The sequence below is a fragment of the Acromyrmex echinatior genome, chromosome 15 (genome assembly GCF_024713525.1).
Source record: "Acromyrmex echinatior isolate Ae372 chromosome 15, ASM2471352v2, whole genome shotgun sequence".
Taxonomy (NCBI): Eukaryota; Metazoa; Arthropoda; class Insecta; order Hymenoptera; family Formicidae; genus Acromyrmex; species Acromyrmex echinatior.
Genome location: NC_141866.1, coordinates 7745507 through 7771723, shown reverse-complemented (window position 1 = coordinate 7771723; position 26217 = coordinate 7745507). Strand labels below are relative to the sequence as shown.

The following is a 26217-nucleotide window of genomic DNA, read 5'->3' as shown; positions in this document are numbered from 1 at the left end:
TATACAAGAGTTTTCAAGCATATGCGCAGGATTTCGATAAAAAAAAAGAAACATGCAGAAACATTGAACATGTGAATCTATGTTTTTCAGCTATATCGATTATTTTTATAATTTATAAGAATCTAACAACTTCTTTCATAATGATTATAATTAAAGATTATTTAGCAATAAAAAAAAAATAAAACGAAGACGTACCAATAGAATCCCTTAAGTGTTTACGTCATCATTCAAATAGCCGAACAATTATCAGACAGCTCCAAATCTGTCCGCGCTTATCCAACGAACAGATAAAAAAGAAATGCCCCCTTCATATCTAACGTATAATTCGGTCAAAAAATATGCCTCCCCCCACACACATGCACCCTCATAATCCCTTCCTCAGCGGAGATGACCTTTTCCATTTACGGCGTTCGCGCGGAACAAATTCGGACGGCGATCACTGTTTGGGACTATAAGATAATAAAAGGAGGGATTGTAGTCGTCCCGCCTGTTTAGGATTGCGCGATTAACATAAAAATGCTCGTAAAAGCCCGCTGTATACATACATATATTATGAGTATTATGTATCGCGGGAGGGTTATAGCTCCTGATTGTTATTCATATATGGTAGCCACGTCCGGCATTCGTGCCAAGTCCCCGAGTCAATATAATGTCAACACAGATATAGGGGATGAAACGTATAGACGTATCGCTCGTCATAATTTTCATTTTTTGCTCATTGACAATATGATGCAATATCAAGTTATTTTACAATATTATTGTATTTTATTTCTTAACCTGGTTTTTAAATAGATGCGCCTTTGTGTCGCACGTGGCTCTAGCGTAATTAAAAACTTTTCGGTCATTTTTATTTTATTTTATTTATAATATAATTGCACTCGGTTCCTTTCTACAACAGTTTCCATCACGTAGTAATTTATTCTTCTCTAGAAAATCAATTTTTATTTTTCTAACCATAACCGCATTAGATGTTAATTCATACATTTAAATGTTAACTCACAAGATTGAAACAGTGAAAGTGTCACTCACCGAGTCCCATCGCTGCAAAAGCCAAGGAACCTGAAACGAAAATCAATTTTAATAAGAGCGAGAATGAAACGTAGGAAACAATAAAATATAATAAATACTTAATTGACAGGTTGTTCCAAAATTTGCAACTCAAAATGTTACAGCAAGAAAATTCTCAAAAAGTTAAGTAAAAAAAGTTATTTGTAAATTTTTATTTTGAGCAATAGTTTTTGAGATATAAGGATTTTTAAATATAACCAATTACAAACTACTTTAGCTGAAGTGGGCTCTTCAACTCATCAACTCATTGATATTATCGCATATATGATTCCTGAATAGGCCGTCTAAATGTCTATAATTGGATACTTAAACCTTATTGTCTCGAAAGCTATTTCTTAAAATAAAAATTTACAAATAACTTCCTTACTTAATTTTTCGAACACTTTCTTGCCAGAGTATTTTGAGGCGCAAATTTCAGGATATTCTATGTAATAAGTCAAAACAATACAACATATAAAATACTGTCTTAGCTATATAAAAAGTAAAAACAAAGTAATATCGATCAATTCGGATTGCGCTTATTTCAATTCTCAATTTTTGCTCGATGTCTCTAATGATAACCTACACATTAGTTAAAGAAAAGCGGAGGAAATCGAATCGTTCCCTGTTCACTCTTCCCCGTTGCAACATCGGTATTCTTTTCGCCGGCTACACATCTGCGTTATATTTTTCTTTTTACGTCCTCCTCTCTTGTGCGCGCGCGAAAACGCGCGACGCGATCGCGCATACACTCCCCCACAGTTTGAGCATTGCCGAGGCCTTATCGGCAGTTATCGGGCCGTGATGTCACACAATGGGGCAGACAATGCGCGGGACAATACACCCCCTGCTTCTAGAGACTATCCTGCCCTCCTCACCCAGGGCACCCACCCACCTATCCACCGTCGACTTCTCTCCTCTCTTGGAATCAGCACATCCCGCCAACTTAATAAACATAATAGCTGACTATGTCGCCCCGCGGTCACAATGAGAGCTCCGCGCAAAGAGATACCGAAGATACGAGGACTGGCATTGTATGCCCCGTTCTCTCCTTGTCCCCGCTACCCCGAACGGATTATACGTCGACAGACGTGCCATCATGGATTTACCATTCACGAAAAATTTCTATAAAAAAGAGAAAGGGAGAAAATCATCATGCGGACGATAAATGCGAATACAAAAAGCTTTACTTTTATTCGTTACTAGATCTAGTCAACTAAAGCAGCAATTAATTGCAGATGCGAAATTGATCAATATACATTTTAATAATATCCGTATTATCCTTAGGATATATAATTCTTTCATGGACACTATAATATTGATTGCAAGATTTGTTTTATTTTAAGAATTTATATTTTTATAACATAATTCTTAAATTAAATTAATTAATAAACAATTAATTTTTAGACAAGCTATTAAGGCAAAATTCAGAATGAGAGAAAAAAAGTTTTGAATTGTGCGATAAATTTTTTTCGATATGATTATTTTAGAGGGTGGATTGCCTCACGCATCATCAGATCGACTCCACGCCCTCGTGTATATACTCCCACTCTACTCGACCTACCGCGGGTTGCTCGAACCACCCTTTGCGGCTGAACAATATGTTTGCCCTCCCTACCACCGTGTAATTACTCTAAACCACGTGCCGCCACGGAGAGGGAGAGACGGAGACAGAGAACGCGTGAGAGCTGATGCATGAGCCATTGAAAAACGCAGTCGAGCGCCCATTATTCCGAGAACTTTTCACTTTAAGCGCATCCGATGCCACGCACGACAACACGCGTGATCGTGCCCGAAATGTCGTAATCGCCATCACGATCTTTTGCACGATCTTTTACAATCCGAAGCATATCAAAGTTGAAGCATATCAAAATGAAATAATGAAAATTCGAGTATATTGAGAAATTATTGTTAATCTCTTTTACTTTTTAAATGCATACACAAAAGGAATAATTTTGTTGGAAATATTTAAAAATTTAACTAATATATACAAATCTGAAAATAATTTTGTTTGAACTATCAAAATAATTATATAGGATGTTCAAACTGGTCGCTAGAATGATAAAACTTTTTGCAACATTTTCAGCAATGCTTAAGCATTCTACATTATTTTGATAGACATTCTTTTCGTACATAAATAATCTCGAGCTAAAATGCGAATAATAAGGTATTTATTATTTAATATTTAACAAATTAAATTATTTTTATTTTAATATCTAATATTATATTTAAATTTATATTTTAATTTTCGTATTTAATATTTTTATATTTTTCTATTATCACTGATATATACGTGTTTATATTATAAAAATTATTTCGTGGTATTTACATTAAAAATAGACACAAGAATGCAGAATCTATGCTTTAATTGCGCTGGTTGATATCGACAGGCAGATTTTCATGTTGCACGATACTCAGCACCACGACACCGATCGTATCTTCGAAACAGCATCGGAGTAACGTTAATTAAGCGAGCAGATGCGCCGAGGAAATAGTAAATCATACAACCCCGCGCAAATAGAGAGCGTTCGGTGCATTGAGCGTCGTATCGTCGCCGGGTTATCGGAATAATGATAAATCGTTCGTTCGAAGACCCTTTCCGCGTTATAACTTGCTGAAGGGGTCATAGAATAATATACACTCCCTTGTTGGCACAAAGTGAACTCAAACAAAGCGCTTTAAGGGGCTAAAAAATTCTTATCAACTTAGATGCGGGCGGAAAGATTGCGACCGACTGTTACAAAATCAAACGGATCTTTTTTTGGATACATACGACATCAAGAGGAATACTTAATTTAATATCATATAATAAATTTAAACTCTCTCTCTCTCTCTCTCTCTCTCTCTCTCTCTCTCTCTCTCTCTCTTTCTAATTTAAAATTGTTGAAAAAAATTATCAGAAGACTTAATTGTAATTCCTTTGAGTTATTTTATTTTACACTCACACCGTAATGGCGCTTTGTATTCAAAGTAATGTTACTTAACATAAACGGTCTTGTTTCCAATCTTATTATTGTATTTTATTTTATTTTCAATAAGTCTGGCTCGTAGTATATAAATATATATTTAAAGAATTTCCAAAATCGAGTCCTTTTATTTATCATAACACTATATCAACGTGATTATGTCGCCAGTTTAAAGCCAAAATTGCGAAATTAATGCCAGAGGCATATTAACGAGTAATTAACCACATCGGTCGATTCGATAGATAATCCGGAAGACGGCAGTAAAACAAGGTAACCTCGTGGGATTGGCGCCAGCGACGGTGGCGGCGGCGGATGACGGTGGTAGCGCGGTTGTGTAGCAGCGGTGGCGGTGCGGTAGTCGTTGGCGGAGGTGGTGGTTATAGTGACAGTGGTGGTGGCGTCGGAACCGCCCCAGCTTTGCAAGCCCGGCGAATGGAGTGACAATGCTGCCACGAGATTCACAGTTCTCTACCACCCCTTTTGTCTTTCCCCTCTTTACCCTCGATCTTTCGCACGCGCTCTCGCCCCCTTTCATACCATTTGCAACTTTCCGGCCACCCTTCGTCTTTCCCCGCTCTTCCCTTCTCATCCTAACCGTAGCGACAGCTCTCTTTCCACCTTCCTTTCCACGCCGCGGGTCTCTTTATCTCATCTATGCGCCCGCCGCTGCATTCCTGACGGGTGCATACTTCGAGGCAAATCCTCGCGAAGCGATTATCATTGTCAAACGCCGCGGATCGAAACATTGTAGTCAAAACTCGTACAACGACATCAACTTCATCATGAAGAGAGATAGTATAGAGAGAGAATATATATATTTATACTCTCAATTATCCTTTCAAAAAAGAACTTGTCGAATTTCGTAGTCTTGCACTTCATTACGCACAAATTTTTAATAGAATCCCAGTAAAATAGATTTAAAAAAATTTTTTAATTAGAAATAAGCAATTTGATACGATGTAAAAAAAAATATTCACATTTATAGATCATCAAGAAATATATATGTAATCGTTAAAAATTTTAAACATATAATCCCAACAAAATCTATTTTAATAATTAGAAATTTTCGGATTTTCTCAAAAATCCTCAAACGCGTTGTATTCATTTTTCAAATAAAAATAAACAATTTATAAAAGGTCGCGCAAGATATGAAATTTATTATTTGCATTTATAGATCAAGAAATAATCGTAAATAAATCTTATTGATCGTTTAAATTTCAACGACACTCACTTTAACGGAATTTCGATTTAAGGCTTAGTTACGCTCGAAGATATTCAATACCGTAACGAGTCCCCGTGAGACGGTAGGAAATACGTACACGTGCTGCAAAAGCGAGAGAAGGGGTGGAAGCTCGCGTGCCGGTCGAGTGCGGAGACACGCGATCGAGTGAGACGCTGCGCCGGACTGGAGAAGAGAGGGTGGTACACGCGCGTGAACCAAAGCATATCGAAAGAATTCACCGCTCTCCTATTTCACAAGAACGACGTCCGATGCGCGTCCGCCGTCGCACCCCCGCCGCCCACATCGCTCGCTTCCTCCCCTTCCATCTTTCCGCTCTCATCGGCGACGTTTCCCGCCGCGCGGCATCCTCACCCTTCGCACCCCCTATCTCGCGCTCTCTCCCCGTATCAGATCGAGTCCCTCTATTTCGCGTCCTCTATTATTTCTTTTATCAATCTGCGCGCTTTCAGGACGCTTTGAGGCCCGCTGAAAGCTGCGCGATAAATCATGAAATGTAAGAACCCACACGTACGTGCTTGGACGCACACATAGACGCGAAAACGTACATACGTACATACGTACGCGTGTAGTGAGTACATCTACGTGGATGTGCATCCCTATATGTGCGGGCGTATACACACGACGGGCGAACGAACGAATGAACTGCGTTTTCGTGTAAACTGCTCTCCTTCGTATACACCACGCATACGAGTACGCTCGCGTGCTCATATTCGTGTCTGTCTGTATAGAGATGCGCGTAATACGTATGTATGTGTACGTATATAACCGACGGTTCAATAGGCGGCATTGCCAGGGCGAACGCTATCCATACAGCTCGCCAGATGAGGTCTTCTAGCTTCCGTCGAGTCCGCGTGAAAGGATGCCCCAATAATATTCCATTCACCGAATCACCCACTCCCCCCCCCCTCCCCCACCAACCCCGTTCAGCCCCGTCCACACCCCCCCGCACCGCCGCGCCGATATATATACTCGTCATCTGTAGTCCGGCCCGACTCGTGCCCAACGTCACCAGCCATTGATTTTTCATTCCTCGGCCTTTCAATAGTTTGTTACGAGCTTTCCTACGATGACGCGCCCCATCCCCTCGTAATAACCTCCCTCGTTTTCTCCTTCGGCTTTCCTTCGATGTAAGGAAACCTTAGCTGCCGCTGGGACATGTCGCTTTATTAAAGGATGCGTCCATAAAGCGCACGATCGTTCGCGTGGTGGCACGTTCCCAAAAAGAAAAAAAGAAAAAAAAATTTCTTTTTATAAAAAGAATATTTTCAGAGACTGTTTATTTTTATAATCGTGAATTTAATTGTGATTCTAAATTTGTTGTCGATATGGAAAAAAATGATTTGGCTGAAGTATTTAAAAATTTACCTCCAAATACATATTTGAAAATAATTTCATTTCAACCATCAAAATAATTATGTAAGATGCTCAAACTGGTTGTTTGAATGATACAAGTTTTTACAGCATTATCAGCAATGTTTAAGCATTCTGCTTATTATTTTGTGATCCAACAAAATTATTTTCATATCTGTAGTTCAATTTTACTTGAGCAAAACCGTTCTTTCTGCGTATCTTTTAGCAGAGAACATTTTCGCAAGTCTATAATATCGAAAATTTGACTGACCCCGATGCCGACTCTTGCTATCAGCGAATTAACAATTGCCAAACATGACGTGGACTGGCGCCGGCTGGAAAAGTCCGTCGGCACGAAATTCGCCACCGCGAAACGGAGCGAAAATAACCTATAACTTTAATCAGGGATGAATAAAGGCAACCCTTTTCGGTACGGCGCTGCGTCAAGGCGAAGAATGGAGATGAGGATGTAGCCGAGTATCGGCATTGTTTTCAAACAAAGCACGCTTTTCATACCACCCCCCCCTCTCTCTCTCTCTCTCTGCAACCTCCCCCGCTACCTATGCTCCGACCCCCACCCATAGATTCCGCCCGCACACTCTCCACGGCGGTTCAGTCATTTGACACGCAAAGAAGTCTGGCAAGTTGGCATTGTGGCGACCGCGCCACGCCATCCTCGATCCATTGTTACCGCGCCACTACCAAAACCGCGAAACCACCCGCCCCAAACCCCCTTCAGCTCGCCGACTAAAAGTCAAACCTCTTTCACCACCCTCGTCAAATCACGAATAATGACGAGTCGATCGCCCGCACGCTTTTGAAGATCTTAGTCATTCAGAACGGACGTTATGGGAATCGAACAAGTGCGATAGATAAATAGTACCGTACATTTGACGATCCCTCGTCAAATTGCATTATATTAAATTGTTTAAACTAATTAAAGATTTTATTAAAGACTATGTTAAATTTTTTAATTAAAAAAAATTCAAATTACGACAGAAAAATATGCTATTACACTCTAAAACTGCTAAAACAACGAAAGCATTGTGAATACTACAGCAAATAATCTGATAAACATAACGATTTAATAAATCCTTCGCGAATTATCCGTGCTGTAATTAGGGCGAATATAACTAATGCATGCACGAATAAAATAGTACGCATAACTGTGGCATAATATATGCATAGTGACACGATTAAATTAACTTCGTAGCATAACTGATTAATTAACTATGGTATAAAGAAACTTCGTTCGAGCGCGCACTCATCCCTCTGATGAATATGGTTATCTCCATAAAGTTCCAGTTGTTGCCATGAGTATTCATCGTTGGCTTCGTGAAGCGAACTTTTTATGTGTTATGCAACCGTACGCGTATTTTCTTTATACTTTTTATAGCACATAGAATGGAAAGACATAACGCTTTGTCATTGTGATCAATACGTATATGATGAGCCACAGAAGAAAATTGTCTTACATTTCTTTGCAACTTGAAGATTATTAATATAATAACCTTACATTACGTGACAATTATCGTCTTAATTCTTTTACATTATATCTTACAATCTTCGCAATATGATTTAATAAATTAATATTTTATCAGTTATAATAAATCTTTTTATAAGCTATCTATATCTGTTTGCAAATTAAGATATAAATATATATATATCTGTATATATTCTGTACATCGCGCGCGCGTTAAGAGATAAAATAATACAGTTAAATAGCGAGTAAATTAATATCTTCCTGTCATTTGCACGACTTAAGGACGATTGCATTGCTGTTCTTGTACCATATCGCGATATCCAGTTCCTGCAATGTATTCCTGATTTGCAGCATAGCATCGTCATCATTCAGGTTCGTTTTCGCGTACGCAGCAGTGTCCCTTGTCGCGCGGGATACACACAAATTCAAGCACGAACTCACGTGCGAATACAACGACCTCCTCTCTCTACTCAATAGAAACGACGATTATGTCGTGTGTGCGTGCGAGTAGCATATAATGCAATAACGCGAATCAAACCTCGGGAGATGCTCGCGAAAGCATTACCCGTAATGTTATAATGCCGTGCAGAGCATGCGTGCACGTGTCACACGTGCGAACATTAATAAAGGACCGACGTCCGATATATCGACATCCGATGGATTCCTCAAGCGAACGAATTATCGGCAGTCCTATTATACGAGTTCTAATAATTTAATTCGTATTTCATTTTTGCTTCAATGACATGTTATAACGAATGTATGAGATGTGAACACTCTTCTCTAATAAACCAATCACGCGTAAAAATACAGAGAGAATTCTATCGTATAAAAACGATATAACGCACACACACGCGCACACGCACGCACGCTTTTTCTTTCAAGATTCTCAGAGAAATAAATTAAAAGTTAATAACTGCTAGCAGCAGATTCGTACTAAATCGCAAAAGTAGATATGAAAAATTTTATCCACGTTTATCGCATATCTACGTCCAAGAAGCGAGCATGATTTTTGCTGGAAGTCGCCGGGCATTGAGCTATCGCGAGACAAATAATCGTCTGTCGACAGAGGAACCTGTTAAAAGTTGCTAACTCCCGTGACAGAATAGGGCGCCGTATGTTGAAAGGATATAATAGACATGCACGCACGCGTGGAGGGTAACGGAAGCTACACCGTCCTCGTCCACGCGAAGGGGTGGCTTGGAAAATGCGTACAGGGTAGGGAGAAGGATCATCGACGACCGGGATTTCAGGAGCAACGAGGACGACGCGAGACCATACGAATATGTTATACGCTCAAGCTCGTTCGCTCGTAACCGCGCAGCAGAATAGACGAATTGTTCGGCAGCGAGGCTTTTGTCTATTTTACGGAGTTCCAAGGGCTTCCATTGAGGGACGGGAGGACGGGGAAGAGGCGTGGAGGAGAGGAAGAGCCGAAAGCTCGGAAATATATTCTCGACTGAACGTTGTACGGATTCGCGCACCGGGCGTTCCTAATTATTGTTTTCCAGACATCCGTCCTCCGCCTGGTTGCCGCGATGACTGAAATTTCCGTTGTAAAAGTTTCCCCGTCGCTCATTCGCGAACAAGTGAGCGAGCTCAGCGAGTTATCGCGTCGCGAAAAGGATTCTGAATTCTTACGCTTTTTTCACGTGTGTTTTTCCACTCGTGCATTCTTGGCGCGTTTCTGGAAGTCGCACGATAAAAAAAGAGCTCACATAATAGGACAATGTAAACCGCGATATGAGTATCACGAATGTAAATACTGATGATATTCATCAGTCACGTGTATAATTTTCTACCTTTTCGTTATATCATCAAATAAAATTGAAAAAATATATATACATTTTGAATCTTAGGAATACTTATCATTAATATTTAAAAAATAAAAATGACATGTTTCAAAACCAGTTTATACTTTTTAACACACACACATACACATATTAACATAATATATTTAATAAATGGAGAAATAATTTTAAAGAGAAACAGTGAATTTTTGTATTTAATTATCCATGAAATAATCTTGTGCTACATATTAAGATACTGATATCCTTTTTTCCGATATTGTCGATAGAAGAGGAGGGCGGAAAGTGATATTAGAAAACGGGAATGCCAAGCAGATCGAGAGAACAGCGTGGCGCAAAGGCTGAGGATAGGAAGGAAAATGAGGTGGGGATAGGGGTTGATGGTGAGGCAGTCGTATCGGTTAAGTGGGGGAAATTGCAAAACAATGAGACGTCGAGGTAGGGGTAACAATGTGAGGGACAATAGGCCTGATAATGTGCCGGAGAATGGACGCCTAGACAAAAGAGTCGAATAAGGGCGCGCTCACCTACCCGATCCAGCATCCACGTTACATCACCGTCTCGTTTCGCACCGTACGCACTATGCGCACACAAAGCAAGACCGCAAAAAAGACGTATGCATATTTTTCAGTCGATTCAGTTGATTTTCAGGGAGCACGAAAAGTTTAGATAAATCTTCCGTACGATTGCAACGTAAATGATCTTATATCAGCGGCACTCTCGCTTGCATTAAGTTTTCACTTTGTGCAACTGCAATTATGCTAGAAAATCATTTCATTGAATAATTCTTTATCCACCTGTGCTTTCGATGCTCTAAAATATATAGGATAATTACAGTTAATATCCTAAATAAATTTTTTTAATTTTTTTAACTTGCACAACCGTTTTGTGAAAAATTTTAAAAACAATCTTAGTCTTAATAAATTTTCTTTATATATTTTTCAAATATTTATTAAAAATTGTTCGAACTAGAAATTGTAAAAGTCACACAAAAATATTGTTAGGCATGAAAATTCGCTTCGACCGGATATAACCTTCTTCTTCGCTATTTAACATGTATTTTTTAAATAAAAAATATGGAAAAACTGAACTTTTTATTCATGTTTCATGCATGTATTCTTATGAAACTAATTCTTACGAAAAAGATAATATAAAAATGTGAAAAAGTATAAAGAAAATGGAGAGAGATAAAATGGGAGAAAGATAAATGTTCATTAAATAATGTTCACGATATAAATTAACGATCATGCAAGAAACTACAACAAAGGGAAGCAGGAATAACGTATGGGGCACATCCGTATACCGGAGGCTAATGCCTGATGTAACCTCACGTTCTGGCGAGATTGCGAATCAAGGGGTTGAATGTAAGAGCTTGAAGCCAACTCGGGACACAATCCGCTCGCTATATAGCTACGTATTCGGCTACTTCGCGTTATGACACGAATCTATGATATACGTGATAATCTCGGTGATAATGTACACATCTAATCAATTGAAAATTCTGTAAAAATTTTGAAGCTCTTCACACGATTCTAATATTACAAATTCAACAAATTAAACAAAAAAATACTTATAGTATAAAATTTAAAATTTAAAATTTAATTTAAATAAAATTCAAATTGATTTGATTTCTCTTATGCATCAATGGCACTAAAGAAAATTCGTGAAAACTTGAAAAATTCATTGATCTATTTCACAAATGGTTAAATATGATATGATTCATTTCAAATGTAAAATAGAAATGATTTTCCAAAAATCTTTTAAAGTGGAAAATACAAAACGCGCTATTTTCATTTTAAATATATTAAAAATGGAACTATTTCAAATGTTATGCAGTTCTAAAGTTTATTTCATTCTCCCTCGACAAACTTTCTTCCAAAAGTACTTCGATCCTCACAGTTTTCGGCAATTGAGTACCGAGCACGTTGATGCATTGCAAACGGCAGAGAGCAAAGAAAAACGCAAACGAGAAAGTTGGAAGAGTCGAAAACAAAGAGAGTCAAAGTTTTCTCACATGTTAATGACTCTTCGCTGTGGAAAATGTGTCTTGAGAACGCACGTATCTTCGTGAACGAAAGACAAGTCAAGAAACGTCGCAAAACGGAGAAAAATACATGGAGATTCGCAAGCAAGACCGCGGAAAGAGAAATAACGTGGTGTCGAGGACAGAAATGGTCATGCAGAACCATTTTTAAGGAGTGTCACAAACGGTCCATAGAAATTCGCGACTGCAAAATACGACCATCCCGCTACCGCGCACGCGTGCAGCGAACAGACGACGTCACCGTCTTCTGGTACACGCGACTGTTATTTTAAGCCTCTCGCGACTCTTTTATACCTCTTGTGTCTTACATGCGAGACTCTGTCATTCCGACGGGGTGCATTCATTTCGATGAATGCCGTGCAAGGTCCTCACAATAGCCTTCTTATTTGCAACAGATACTGCGCCATAATACCGTAGAGTCGGTCCCCGGGCTGCCTTAGTTTTTGGTCTTAACGGAATCGTCTTGGATGTATCTATAGTCTTTCTCATATAGTCACATTGCGTGCAACGAATACTAAATTCTACTTGGAGGGTGTATGAATGTCTGCTACTGGGGCATTAAGAATGTCATTCGTTTCAATAGTTAATTATCGCGTATTCAGATATTTTTTTGTTCAAAAAGGCTTTCAAAAACAAAGAAATTTTGCGAACTTAAGTTAGAGAATTTAATAATAGCGATTAAAGAATGTTTATATTAAAAATTAAATTTTGATAAATATTTGTTTGAATAATACCAAATATTTACTAAATATAAACAATATTTATTTTTTGTATAAAAACCATTAATTTAATTTGTCTATTATTTTTTTTTATCAAATACTTATTTACAGTAAATGTTATTTACAGTAAAAGTTAATACTATTAAAAAATATATATATGTACTAAGATTTAGTAAATTTTTTTTTAAATATAGGAATGATTACTAACACCTCTTCTTTCTCGTTTCATCCCTTTAAACTCTTTGCTTAGTGCGTTCGCAAATGGCCAAACATATGGAAAAGCATCTTTATCATGATAATTCTATTTAATAAATAAATATATTAGGTGTTGGAATTAATTCGTAGCGTTTTACAAGTGATGGGAAGTACTTTCATTAATGTATTTTTTAATGCTCATGTGAAATAAATAACATTCTTTCATTAAAAAACGCTACGAATTAATTCCAACACCTAATACTTTTCACCTCTGACCTATATAAAGATAAATGTATGTAAATGGGTAAACGAAATAATTATTTTCCGAATAACTTTATGAAGCTAAAGTCATTCAAGCAATTGAAAAAAATTCTTCCGATTCCGAAGATGAAGGTGGAACAATCCTTATCGTAGCTTAAGCAAAGTCGTCCTGCGAGGTCGCCACATCGCAGATTCGCCGTCCACCCCCCCCCCGTTATCCGCTACCCCTCCAGGTTCTTCACCGCCGGTGCCCTGTGCGCCTCGTCGTGGAAGTGCAGGGGATGAAAGGAGAACAAGAGAAGTACAGACAATGGATTCGGTTCGCGGCTGTGTTGGTGGCGCTGCATTGTCGCCCGGCATTGTTGCGGCCCGGTTATTGTGTCGCTGTTTTGTGACCGATCGCAAGGTGGCGTGTCTCGTGTGCGCGAAACCCCGTCCACGATCGTTAGGCACGTTCGCGATTATTCGGAAGAACGATCGTTCGACGATAAAACCGGCTTCGAAAGGCACCCTTCTCTCCCAACTCCTCGTCCTTTCTGTAGTGCACGTGAACTAGGAAGAGAAGCGGTGATCGCGAAGTTAGCGATCGAAACTTTTGTGACATTGACTTTACTCAGATTGGCGAGACCACGACAGACCAAAAGTTCATGTCAATTGCTAGTGGTATCTATTTCTACCAAATCTATTATAAGATGCAAAATAGACACATTAGCATTAATCTTTCTTTCCCTTTAATCTTTTTTCGCGCTCTGCGATGTTTCCTCTTGACAATTATTTCAGACAAATATTTCAAAATTCTAATTCGAAAAATTATTTTATTAAAATTTCGCAGTCGAGTATGACATTCTACGTTCATGATTCCTCCATGCATCAGTTGGGTCGACGCTGTACTTTTTTCTGTTTGATCATTCTACAGGATTCGGGATACAAAATTACGCGTGCCCCAGCTCACTCAGCATGACACTACAAAACTTTATTCACAAGTAGGAAAAACATATGAAGAAGGAGGAAAAGACGGGAGATGGAAACGAAAGAGCGGAGAGAGAGAGAGAGAGAGAGAGAGAGAGAGAGAGAGAGAGAGAGAGAGAAGGGGAGAGGATTCTCTACTCATCCTCCCGTAGGTCTCATTGTGTTGGACGATTGTCTTAGAATAATGGCGGAGACTCACAATAGTGACTACAATGCTTGCTCGTTTAACAATGCGGTGACGTCACGCGGCGTCGTGTACGTGAATGTACCGGTACGGGCGCCCCGGCATCGTGTGCGTTGGTCTCTTTAGACTTCGTCTTTCTTCCTCTCTCTCTCTCTCTCTCTCTCTCTCTCTCTCTCTCTCTCTCTCTCTCTCTCCCCCTCTCCCTCTTTCTTCGCGATGCCCAGCCACCACCTTTCTCCCGCTACCACGGCCAACCTCGTGCCTTCTCTTTTCTGCGATTCTTTACTTGGTTATTCATGGCGGGGACCACCCTCGTCCACCCACGGGTCAGCGGCTACGGCAGCGACGGCGACGACGGCGCCAATAATGCCGGAGGAAGTCATTGACGGTAGCGTGAAAAAAGGCCGACAAGTCACCCTGCTTTGTGGCGGCGAATTATCACGATGGTTAAAGCAAGCAGCGCGAAACATGAAATATGCAACAGATTCTATTATCAAATCGTCAAACGAGAAGAATCATTTTTCACATTCTAAAACTATTCCTGATTCATCCCTAATCTATATAATCAATGCAAAAGCTAATAATGGATTTACTTGTTTTCAGTAAATATTTACGGATTAAAATAATTATTACACAGCAAGTATATATTATTAATTATTGCATAATAAATATTAAATTAATTCCACAAGCTATTGTAGTCGCAATAATTCAATATTCTACATTACAGTAAATTTCCCTCTAATTAGGTACCCAAATATCTTAATCATATCAGTTTAACTTCTTGATAAAAATTAAAAGATGTCAAAAAAGTAAAAGATATCAAAATATTGTTTCTCATTTACATCGATCAATTTTGACTTTTATTGCTAGGGCGGTCGCACGAACCCTTCGCTCTAATCCTTCGAATCCCCTGTGCGCGTGGATTCGGTCGAATCATCCCTTGGGATGAGTCAAAAATGCAACTCGTCCCACCTTTTTACGTTACGCTGTAGAACCTTACTCAGCAGAGCTATTAAATGAGATGATAGGCACGATTGTACCGGCAAGTTTGCGTACCAATTAAAAAGGCGGAATGGCTCCACCTTTCTGTACACGAGTCACACAATCTACATCTGTTAAAATATACCAAAACAATTTACTAAATCTTAATACATATTTTTTTAAATAGTATTTATAGTAAATATTTATTCAATTAAAAAATGATAGTTGAATCGAATTAATGATTTTTGTATCAAATAAATATGTGTTTATATTTAGTAAATATTTAGTTAGAACTATTCAAATATTTATTAAAATTTAGTTTCTTCAATGTAAATATTGCGTCATCTAAAAAGTATCCGCGGTTTTTTGTCACTAGATGTGTTGACTATCAACACCATCAATATAATATAAACAGAAATAAAATTAATACAATACGAAAAAAATAAAATTTACATTAATTCAAATATAATTGAAAATCATCATACAAAAACTTGGTTCAACAAAGACCAAGTTTCTCGCCAACGTCGACTTGATTAAAATATTTTCAATATAGCGTTAATTGATAGATATAAATATGATGCAAAGAGATTACCTTGCATCGATACGAGAAGTAACGACGATAGGTTGCAAAGATTTCGCAAAAGACGCGTAGGCGGCGGATGATAAAGAAAGAAAGAGATAAAGGGAATCCAGAAAGACAGGGGTACATTGTGCCCAGCCGCTTGATACTTTATTCCGTATAAAAGGAAAGACGGAACAATGGCGGGAACGCGGAAGAATGGAATGAAATGGGACCGAGGGAGACTGATAGAAAGGAAGAAGGCAGAGGCGCGCTCGCGCCAGTGTGAAGACTCATCACTCTGTAAACAATGCGCAAAGCGAGAATGACTCAAAGAGCGAGATCGTCAGAACTCCTCCTCAAATGAGACAAGAGAGGACAGAGAGAAGTCGACTTCTGTCGTCCTTCTGATATTTCCACGCGCGTGCCTCGTTTTATACTAACATAAATGTTTACTAAATTTAGGAAATTTATTTTAACCGGTGAAAAAATATTTTTTCCTTTATATATATATATATAACATAATATTTCCTTTAATTGATTCGATTGGTGAAATTGAATCAATTGAATCTTCATTTTCCAAATTCAGGGTACTATATCATGTAACTTTCTTTACGACTGAAACGTGAAAATTTTTATTGTAAATAATGCAAAAATTTTCACTTTTCACGTTTCTATCTTGGAAAGAAAGTTGCATAATTGATATCAAAATAAAAATTTTATTGGAACCAGCTATTTAACACACATAGGCTCGTTTTCACAATATATGTTATCTAAAGATTAAAGGTTACCAACAGATTTATCAATGAAATTCATTCATAAATTTCTTGATTACCTTTAATCTTTAAGTAACCATATATTGTGAAATCGGGCAATAGTCAGAATAAATTTTGAAAATATTCAAAATCGAATATATTCAAACAGTGATTAAATTTGAGAAAAAAAGGAAAAATCTATCGCGGAAATTGAATGTTGTCCAATTGGATGTTGTTTACGAAGGGACTTTCCACGATGAAAGACGAAATAATTTTGTCTAAAAAGGAAGAAAGATAAATTGCAATAAAGAAAGCCTATATATAAGAAGAATACACATGTATTCAGTAATAAAGAGAAAAAAAACAATCAGAAAAATGTTTTTATACGAAGAATAGATTTTCTAAAATACAAAAAAGCAAAATGTAAATACAAAATGTAAAAAAACAAAAGAAGATAAAGAGATTATTTTTAATGTTTTTTTTACTGATTTTAAACTATAAAGCTTTTCTACATTTTCAAGGTTTTTTATCACATCAACAAAAAGAAAATTTCTATGACGTGAGAATATTTGTAAAAATGCATTACTATGTTGTTATCGTACAAAATTATACATCAGTTCACTGAGATGATAAAACTAATCTGTTGTTTCACTGTCATCCCATACTTATGAAACCATTCTGTAAAAAACTGAAGAAGTAAAGGGCAAGATTACTGGTAGGATAATGCTACGGAACCTGCTTTACATAACACGTTATCTACCACAACAATGGACCGCCGACAGCCGTGACTACCTTCAGAAAGAATCGTTTAATGCCGAAGAAATTGTCTAAGACAAGGAAAAGAGTGAAAATTAATTTCACCTCGAGGCAGGAGAAACGTGCCGCAACATCACTTTTTATCAAAGATCTAATATATTCAACCACAAGAACAAAACATTGTTTTTTTTTCTTTCATTTTCTAGAAAATTTGTAACAATAAAATATTCTAATTTATTTAATATATCCTCGATAATTAAATATAATTTTGTTTCCTCAATACTATTCATCAATATGTGACAAGAAAGGAAAACTAAGTGGCAAGATTGCAACCGTTTCACTGTAGATGGATTGTATATAACCGATTAGAGTGTGTAAAATTACGGGTTGTCGTGGCACGAATACATTGCCATTAGAGCGAGATAAAATGACGACCAGAGTGAGTTCTGTAGAGTTTAGAATTGCATACAGAGAAAGAGCGAGCGAGTAAGCAAGAGAGAAAAAGAGATGGGGGGGGGAAGGAGAAGGGGGAGAGTAAGAGGAAACGAGAGGGTGGGCGAGGGTTGAAAATATTTAGACATCCGCGAAGGGATGAATAAGACTAAATTGTATCCACAATGCTGTCTCAGAGGCAGAGGCGCTCTGAATAGCCTTAATAAACTCGCTGAATCCTCGGAAATATTTCCAAGCTCTGGAGGAGTACCGAATGCGGCGAAAACTCTTCCCTTGACTTCACGTTCTTCCCGCTTTAGCACAACGTTCTGCCTTCATCCCCTCACCATCGCCCTCTTTATCGTCTACATACTGAGGTAATGCGAACGCCTCGAAAAGCCTTTGGAAATTTTCTTAAGACGCCTCATGACGAGAAAAACTAAATGCAGCATGTTAATAACCGATGTCGTCATTAAGACGCGCGTGCGATTATCATATGAATACTCACACGTTAAAAAAGAAGTTTTTTCACACCGTAAATTCTGATATCTTCTAACGAAGTGAAAATAAGATGTGCGACTGGGAAAAAAAATTACGAGAGCTCCAGGTTTTTAAGATATTACTTTACGGAACATAAACAAGAAGTGCTTCCTAACGTGAAAATATCGAGGCACTCTCATTGTACAAAGACATTCTCATCTTACTTGATAGCCCCCATCAATAAATATCGAAATTCCCTAATGCAACGCCGTGTTCGTATAATACACAGATTTGCCATCGAGCGTGATACAATTTCATTCGCATTAAGAAGAAAGCGCTCGCCCATTTTCCCCGCGAGACAATTTGTTCAAAGTTTCGCCCTTCGGACGTATGCGATCCATTTCCGAGAACTATGCGACTTCCTACACTCGATGTAAACAAGTCTTCACGATTTTCGCAAAATATGACATAAAGTTGTAGCAGCTGATCGTTTTTACACACGTGTATCTAATAAAACATTGTTTTTTCTTTACCAAAAAACTGTACCGCGAAAGGATCCCGACAGAAGATCAATCTGATAAGATCGCTATCTACACCCCCAGACGAGGTAGTAGCCAGTAAAAGTATAGACTATTCAAAGTTCGCCATTCGCGACTTCCGGCCGCGAGCAAGGCGAACGAGAACGTCGTCGGCGGAGAGAGAGATAGAGGGGGGGGGGGAGGGCTAGCGGAGGAGAGCGCGGAGAGTGAAGCCAAGCAGAAATGGATTCGCGATTTCGTATGAATCGCTAGTTACTGAATAAAGTCTTTTCGCCCGGGTTGGTCGGAGCCGGCAGTGGTGGCTGGCTTTACTTTATTATATGTATATTCGCTGTAGAGCGCGCGCAGAGGATGAAACAGGGTTTTCGCGGAGAGAGCGGTCGACGGGCGAAGGGGTGGAGGAGGACGCGGAAAGGAGAAGAACGGGGGAGGGAGGGGGTGCGGGTATCGCAAAGAGGGAGTTGGAAATGCGCGGAGGAGGAAGGAGGTGGTCGTTCGACCGTGCGGTTCTATGAAATCAAAGGCCACATTGTCACCGGAATTACCTCCATTCGGAAACGACGTATTCAGGCTACCGGGCGCACGTGGAATTAACCCTATTTGTTTGCCGCCTTCGAGTCGCGTGTAACGAAGCCACGATTTATTCCGTATATGCCCGCCCGTTCGCTCACCGACACTCGTCAGAGGAAGAGAGAGAGAGAGAGAGAGAGAGAGAGAGAAAGAGGGACATCGCGTACCCCGTGCTTCGCGCGCGTCGTCGATTCAGGGCGTCGAGGAATCGATCGAGAGAAAGAGAACCAGAAGGAGAGAGAGAGAAGCGCCGTACATGGGGCCCGAACTCGAAGGCGCTCGGGAAAAGGAGCTCGCGCCGCGCGGCAAGAATCTGAATCGCGGCTAATGAGTCGCTGCTCGATCTACTTGCTGAATTACATCTGCATGTGCATGCCCGGTAACTACGGCGGCTATTGTGCGCGCGAATATCTCGGGCCGCTCCACGCTCCAGCAGATTTGCCGATAGTAATCGCCACAACGAGCTTCGATCATACGGGTGTCGCCAAGGAGATGTGCTCTCGCGGTATGTTTCCATTATAGATAAATAATACGAGAGTGGAGAATTAGTCCTTAGTACGCACGATCGGGCCATTCGTGGCTTGCATATTTATTTTTTTCGAAAAACTAGGAGCATCAAATAATTACAAATAGTTACAACATTTATCAATTAAGAGAAATAAACTTATTTTTGGTCAAAGCGAATCTTAGTACTTAAATATTTCAGAAAGAATTTATGTGTACATATCCAATTCTGCAAGCCGAAATTTTGTTCAATCTTGAAACGCAATCACTGAAGAGTAATAATATGATATATTAAATGGATAAGTAATTTAATAATTTTTTTTAAGTTATTATTAGGTGTTGGAATTAATTCGTAGCGTAACGTTTTACAAGTGATGGGAAGTACTTTCATTAATGTATTTTTTAATGCTCATGTGAAATAAATAACATTCTTTCATTAAAAAACGCTACGAATTAATTCCAACACCTAATAATACATATCTTAGAAAGATATTAATAATTTAATCTAAGCATCTTAAGAATTATAAATAACTTATTGCGAAAAATATTACCTCAGTCGTAACATTTATATACAATTTTTTTAAATACACAATCTTACATATACTTTCTAAAGTTATTAAGTATACGTATAAATTATTTAATAATTTTTATATATATTTGTTAGAATGATGAAAATTAAATAGAGGGCATGAATGGCCCATCGTGTGTAGTAAAGGATCAAAAAATCATTGTGTATCCTAAAGGCACATATACAGAAATAAGAACTTCTTGAGCAATCATTTCTCGAAATAGCCACGATTGCAAAAATTAATTCAAAGAATCTCATGCCGAAATAAAAAATATATATTATATAGAATTATATTATTATTTTCATAAAATCGTGGAAACGAAAAGAACTAGTATCATAATAAAATTGTTTGAAATCGCGAGAATAAAATGTTCAAGTACTTAGGCTCTCTTATATTAATTGGCAGCCATCCGTATCGCGTTGCCATATTGGCCTGCATGGATGAGGAAATTGGAGCGTATCGTTTCTCGTCTGTCAGCTGTTGACGTTACGACCAAGCCGCTCGAAATTTCACGCTTGCAGATGACACCGTTTAATTGACCGACCGGTGTGAGCCATTCTTGTCGATTTTATTATTAAAGTGATCGCCCTGAGTTTCGATCTGTTACACTGCCCAAAATTAATTAATAGTTCCGTAACGTATTCCTGCTGTTCGAAAGTCTCGCATTACATAACCACGATCGATTAGAATTAAGGATAATTATTCTTTCGCTAAGTTTATTGTATCTCAAAGCAGCTAAAGCATCGATGACGACCGCGAGTTTCGCCACGTGCCACGAAACCGGCTCCCATATACATACACATAAATGCACGTGCGCAGGTGGCCCTTCCGATGTAGACAGAGTAGTAAAGTAATGTGAAAAGATTTCTTCTCGGTTCATTAATCGCGATTATTATTCGCGTTATTATTCAATATTCTAATGTATGATTTAATCTCTGATTTATGCAAAAATTGCTAAAAATTAAATCCGCATTATGTCTTAAACATCTTTAACGTTATCTATTATATCTATATGTAGTGTTATTTAAAATATTGTCTACAATAGAAAATACTACAAAAATTTCTCATTCAATAAAATGTATTAATTTTAATTAATTTATATTTTTACGAATATATGGAATTTAAAATCCTATATAAATCAATATGCGAATCCTTATACGAACGATATTTTTAATATTTTTTTATAATACTAATATTATACAGATTCACAATATGATATTCACAATATTATAATATTAAGAATTCGATTATAACGTAACATCGATTCAAGATGCGTTCCAAAGGAATGCTAAATAAAACATCACTAAATAAACACGTAAAAATATTGTTCGAAGTTGAAAAGAATTCAGAGAATTATTCCATTTCAGGAAATTTCCTATTTTATCGAGCAACAAAAGTGAACTGTAATGAACATTAAAAAAAGCATTAGCTTTTTGAGATTAACTTTAATCTCAGTTTAACTTATTCATCATTTTTATCTATAAATTCTTAGAAAGATAAAAAGCAAAAGAATAATTTTTGTACTCAAATTTTTAAAAATGCCTACATAACACGCATTTCAAATCACAAAATACCAATGGATATGTTCAAAACGTTAAAAGTAATTAAGGTCTGATTGCACCAACGTTATTTTGATTTTAAGCGAAGCTTAAAACTCTTTTCAAAGCTGAGAGAGAGAGAGAGAGAGAGAGAGAGAGAGAGAGTTTTAAGCCTCGCTTAAAATCAAGTGACGTTGGTGTAATCGGGCCTAAGACGTTTTTAAAAATTGTAATTAAAAATTTTATCCTATTTTACAATAAGTAAATCGAGATTTAAGTTAATCTACATTAATAGAAATGTACATACGTAAGCAAAATCTTATTGTATTTGTTAGACACATTAAGTACGTGATTTACAAATTCCCGGAAGACAGACAATCCGACACTCGATAGTATAGCAAAAAAGCCAAGTGAACAGACGAGTGGCGTCAGCCCCAGTCCGTCGAGAATAGACGCACGTGTGCGGAAGAGAGAATTCATGGAAAAAGAATCGTAGCCGAAGGTGGGAGAACGAAGAGCGCGAAGAAAAACAAATGAACGCTGCTTGCCCGAAACAATTGAAGCCTGCGTGAACAGGGATTGCTGGCCTTTTATGTTACCAACCCCCTGACGTTAGCGATCTCCCCCCCCCCTCCCCTCCCACCCCTTCCATTTTCAGCCCTCCCGTATCCTCGATGCACCCTCTTTCTATCGTTCAAGCTTCATCCAAAACGCCCCCCTTCCTGTGACCCCCAATAATACTGGTTGCTCTTATATTTGAAATAGGCCGGCGAGAAGCCCAATAACGTGTCATATGCATAATATTAACTCTAGACTTATCAATGAAGGGACATTTTACTGTGTACACCCAATGTCGATATTAAAATCCCTTTAAATGAAATTCGTTAATTCTAAGTCAGTTTTATTTAATGCGAATCAATTTCTTTTTTATTAAGTAGATTAAGGAATAAAAATAAAAAAATATTATATATTGATTACAAAGGAATTTTTTCATTATCGTATTCTACCCATTTAACAGCTTATCGCCGCATTATGTGGAGAAATAAAAATTACTCTGTGAGGATCTTTACACCTCATATCTAATTTTGGGAATTTTCCCATCTCCTTGAAATTATCTTAGGTCTGAAATTCCAAGATCCATTTTCATAATATTATCTAAAGATTAAAAGTTAAGTTAATTCATGAGTAACCTTTAATCTTTAGATAATGATTTTGTGAAATGGGCTTTTTAAAAGGTTATTATTTTAGGTCCATTTCATGAAAATTTACATTCGCAATCCAGGAATTTCGAGAGGAATTCTATTCATAATTGTATGTGCTGTGTACTTTAACATACATATAATATTTTATACATCTTTTATGTTCTGATTCTGTGAATACTTTTTCATATTATATTATTCTATTGAATTATTATAAAATATATATTGTCTAAAGAATGAATACGCATTATTTTTGAAAAAAATATTTCAGTGGCTCCACATGCAAAATTGTCTTTTCGAGATAAACTTAAACTCTCAATTAAAAATTTATATTATACATAAATATTATGCATAAAATGCGTTTAAAAGTCACGTGCGTATGTATGTATGTATGTATATGTAACACAAAAGACAGTTAAACTGATCAAAAAATCGCCAAAAGTAACTCTTAATCTAACATCTTTTAATCGAGCTTTTTAAGAATAACAGTAATTAACACGACATTCAGCCTTCGTTTACAATCGAAGTCATGTTTGACACTAGCAAAATTTCATCTTCATTTTTGTTTACATTTTAATTTTTATTTAGTAAAAGTTTTAACAATTGAAAAGTTACTTGATAAAGATGTTGAAAAGTAATTCTAAATTTTTTAAAATCTAGAATAGTAAGAACTTAACCAAACAAAAAAATGTTCAGATTGCAGACAGAGGGAATAAAAATATGATTGCAGACCGAGAATTAATCGTTAATATACATGATGAGTAATTTGTGTGTTCCAGAGTATTTAATTTTCATCACTTTAACATATATATAAAAATTATTAAGTGATCCTTACATATACTTTAACATCTTTAGAAAATATTTACAAGATTGTGTATAAAAGTTACACAATTATTTGATGTATTCCTAGATTTTCGAAGAAAATTTCTAATCATTGTACTAAAAGGGTTAAGAATAAAGCACACATATGTATACACGGCATTGCAGGTCCGAAGAGACATGATACTCATAACACGAGTACAGGGTACTCACCTCCAGCGACGAATCCAGGTCGGCATTCGGCTATGACGGGGCAGCGGAGAATTTCGGCGATGGCATCCAGCGCAACATAAATCAGATCCCAATCCCGAATAGGTAGGTAGGTAGATGATAGAGATACCGACCACTCTAACGACCACTCAAAGTCAAAGCCAAACGTCATTGCAACCCGCGGCACTACATCCAGCAACGGCCTCGGCCGCGTGACGCGCTGTCACGATCGTCGCGCAAAATTCAAAACCGAAATTCCGCGCATTGTCCGCGCGTCACCGCGTCACTCACACGCGAGATTCTCTAAATCATCGGCTTCGTCCCGACAACTCGCGGCTCGCGGCTCGCGTGCGACCACCGGCGTGTTTGGCAAACGGACGCGGGAAGAGAATGGCCGGCCGTTCTCTGCATCGCGACTCCTTACGTTTCTCTCGTAAACGTAATCGCGAGTCCTCGCTTCTACGCTCGTTTTCGTTACACTCGATAACGCGAAACGTTGCATTTCGAACGTGAAACGTTAACAAAAAAAGCTCTAATAAAATAGAATTTCACACAATTTTGTATTAAAAAGGAGGCAATATATAAATATATATTTTAATCAATCCTCATTGTCGGAAAAGGAAAGAATAAATTAGTAAAGATCTAAAAATAAATATAAGTCATTTATATATATCTAGATCATCGATTAAATGCAAAAAAGGTACCACAATATTTTATCAATCAGTGAAATTAAAACTGTCGTGTAGCAATGTCACTATTTCTATCGAACGAAATCACGAGCGTGACAAAACTACGATCGCACGAAGCGGAGGACACTCTTGCCGGGAACAGAAACGTCATGCGCAATTAACGACTGCTTATCTCGAGCTGCGAAAACGACAATGCTATGATCGGTGCTCCCGATCTATGATATCGCACTGACGATGTCACTCTTGTCCGTGTAAACGTCGCTCACAAGAAATCGGAGTCGAACGAAACGTATGAGCGCGAGGAACCCCGTATCGACACGACACCCGCACTAGTTGGACAGCAGCATGGAACTGAACTGAAGTCTGAAGTCGCTACGAACGTATCGCCGCGCGCCCCACCACCCGTCCCACGTGATCCCCCACTCCGCCGCGTAGGGCGCCGGACGACGCGAATGCGGCGCGTTCGCGGCTATATTCACGTTCCCCGAATATGTACTAACCGAAAAAAATCTCCATTTTATCGCGCATATCTATAAGTTTACACGTATATTTATGACCCGATAGATAGGAGAGCAATAAAGCCATCACTGAAAATCTCGTTTTATTCTGACCTCGGCTCGTTACGCGACTAGATTCGTGGCCGGTTCGTAACGATGTGCCGGAGACATAAAAATTTCCGAATACGCACAACGGTCGTCCGACGCCACGACACTTCGATGTTCGCGATACGTAATTTCGACACTTCGATGTTCGCGATACGTAATTTCGACACTCCCGGCACTCAATTCCGTATTCATGATATTTAATCCGATGCTCGCGATGATTTATTCGACATTCCCGACACTTGTCGCGGATCCGACGAGTACAAATCGGAGAGAGACACTGAACTGCCGCAGGAGGAATGAAACATCTGAAGTATGCAGCGCGTCCTTATTCGCGTAACTTGATCAAATCGGACGTTTTAACAGCTTTTAGCGGTTTTTCGACACTTCGAAGTATTCGACATTCACTTCACCACTCTCGATAATCTACCCTCGTCTCCGACACTTACGTAATTAGGCATTCTCGACATTAATTTCAAAGTCGACAAACGAAAATCGAACCGCGAAGCTGCTACGGAATAACTGCCAAACCATCGCGTCTCGCGAGGGGGCGATGAGGCGACTGAAGTATGCAGCGCGTTCTTATGTTTTTAAGTCCCAGATACAATAAGGGAAGGGATAGCGATGGAATTCCACGATTTCAACCTATCAAAAACTATGTAATCCGGTGTATCCAATTTCTGAAAAGTTGAAATCGTGTTATTTCTATCGCTATCGCTGTTCCCTCGCATTATATATGAAACTTTCTA

At 38.2% G+C, this 26217-nt stretch overlaps 1 long non-coding RNA gene across 1 annotated transcript; it reads right to left on the bottom strand.

The window, feature by feature from the left end:
• Positions 1-1006: 1006 nt before the first annotated feature.
• LOC147907254 (uncharacterized) lies at positions 1007-25864 on the bottom strand. The gene is made up of 2 exons (XR_015547602.1): positions 24181-25864; positions 1007-1059 (listed from the first exon to the last, which is right to left on the bottom strand). It is a non-coding gene; the product is annotated as an uncharacterized LOC147907254 (long non-coding RNA).
• Between the last annotated feature and the right edge of the window lie 353 nt (positions 25865-26217).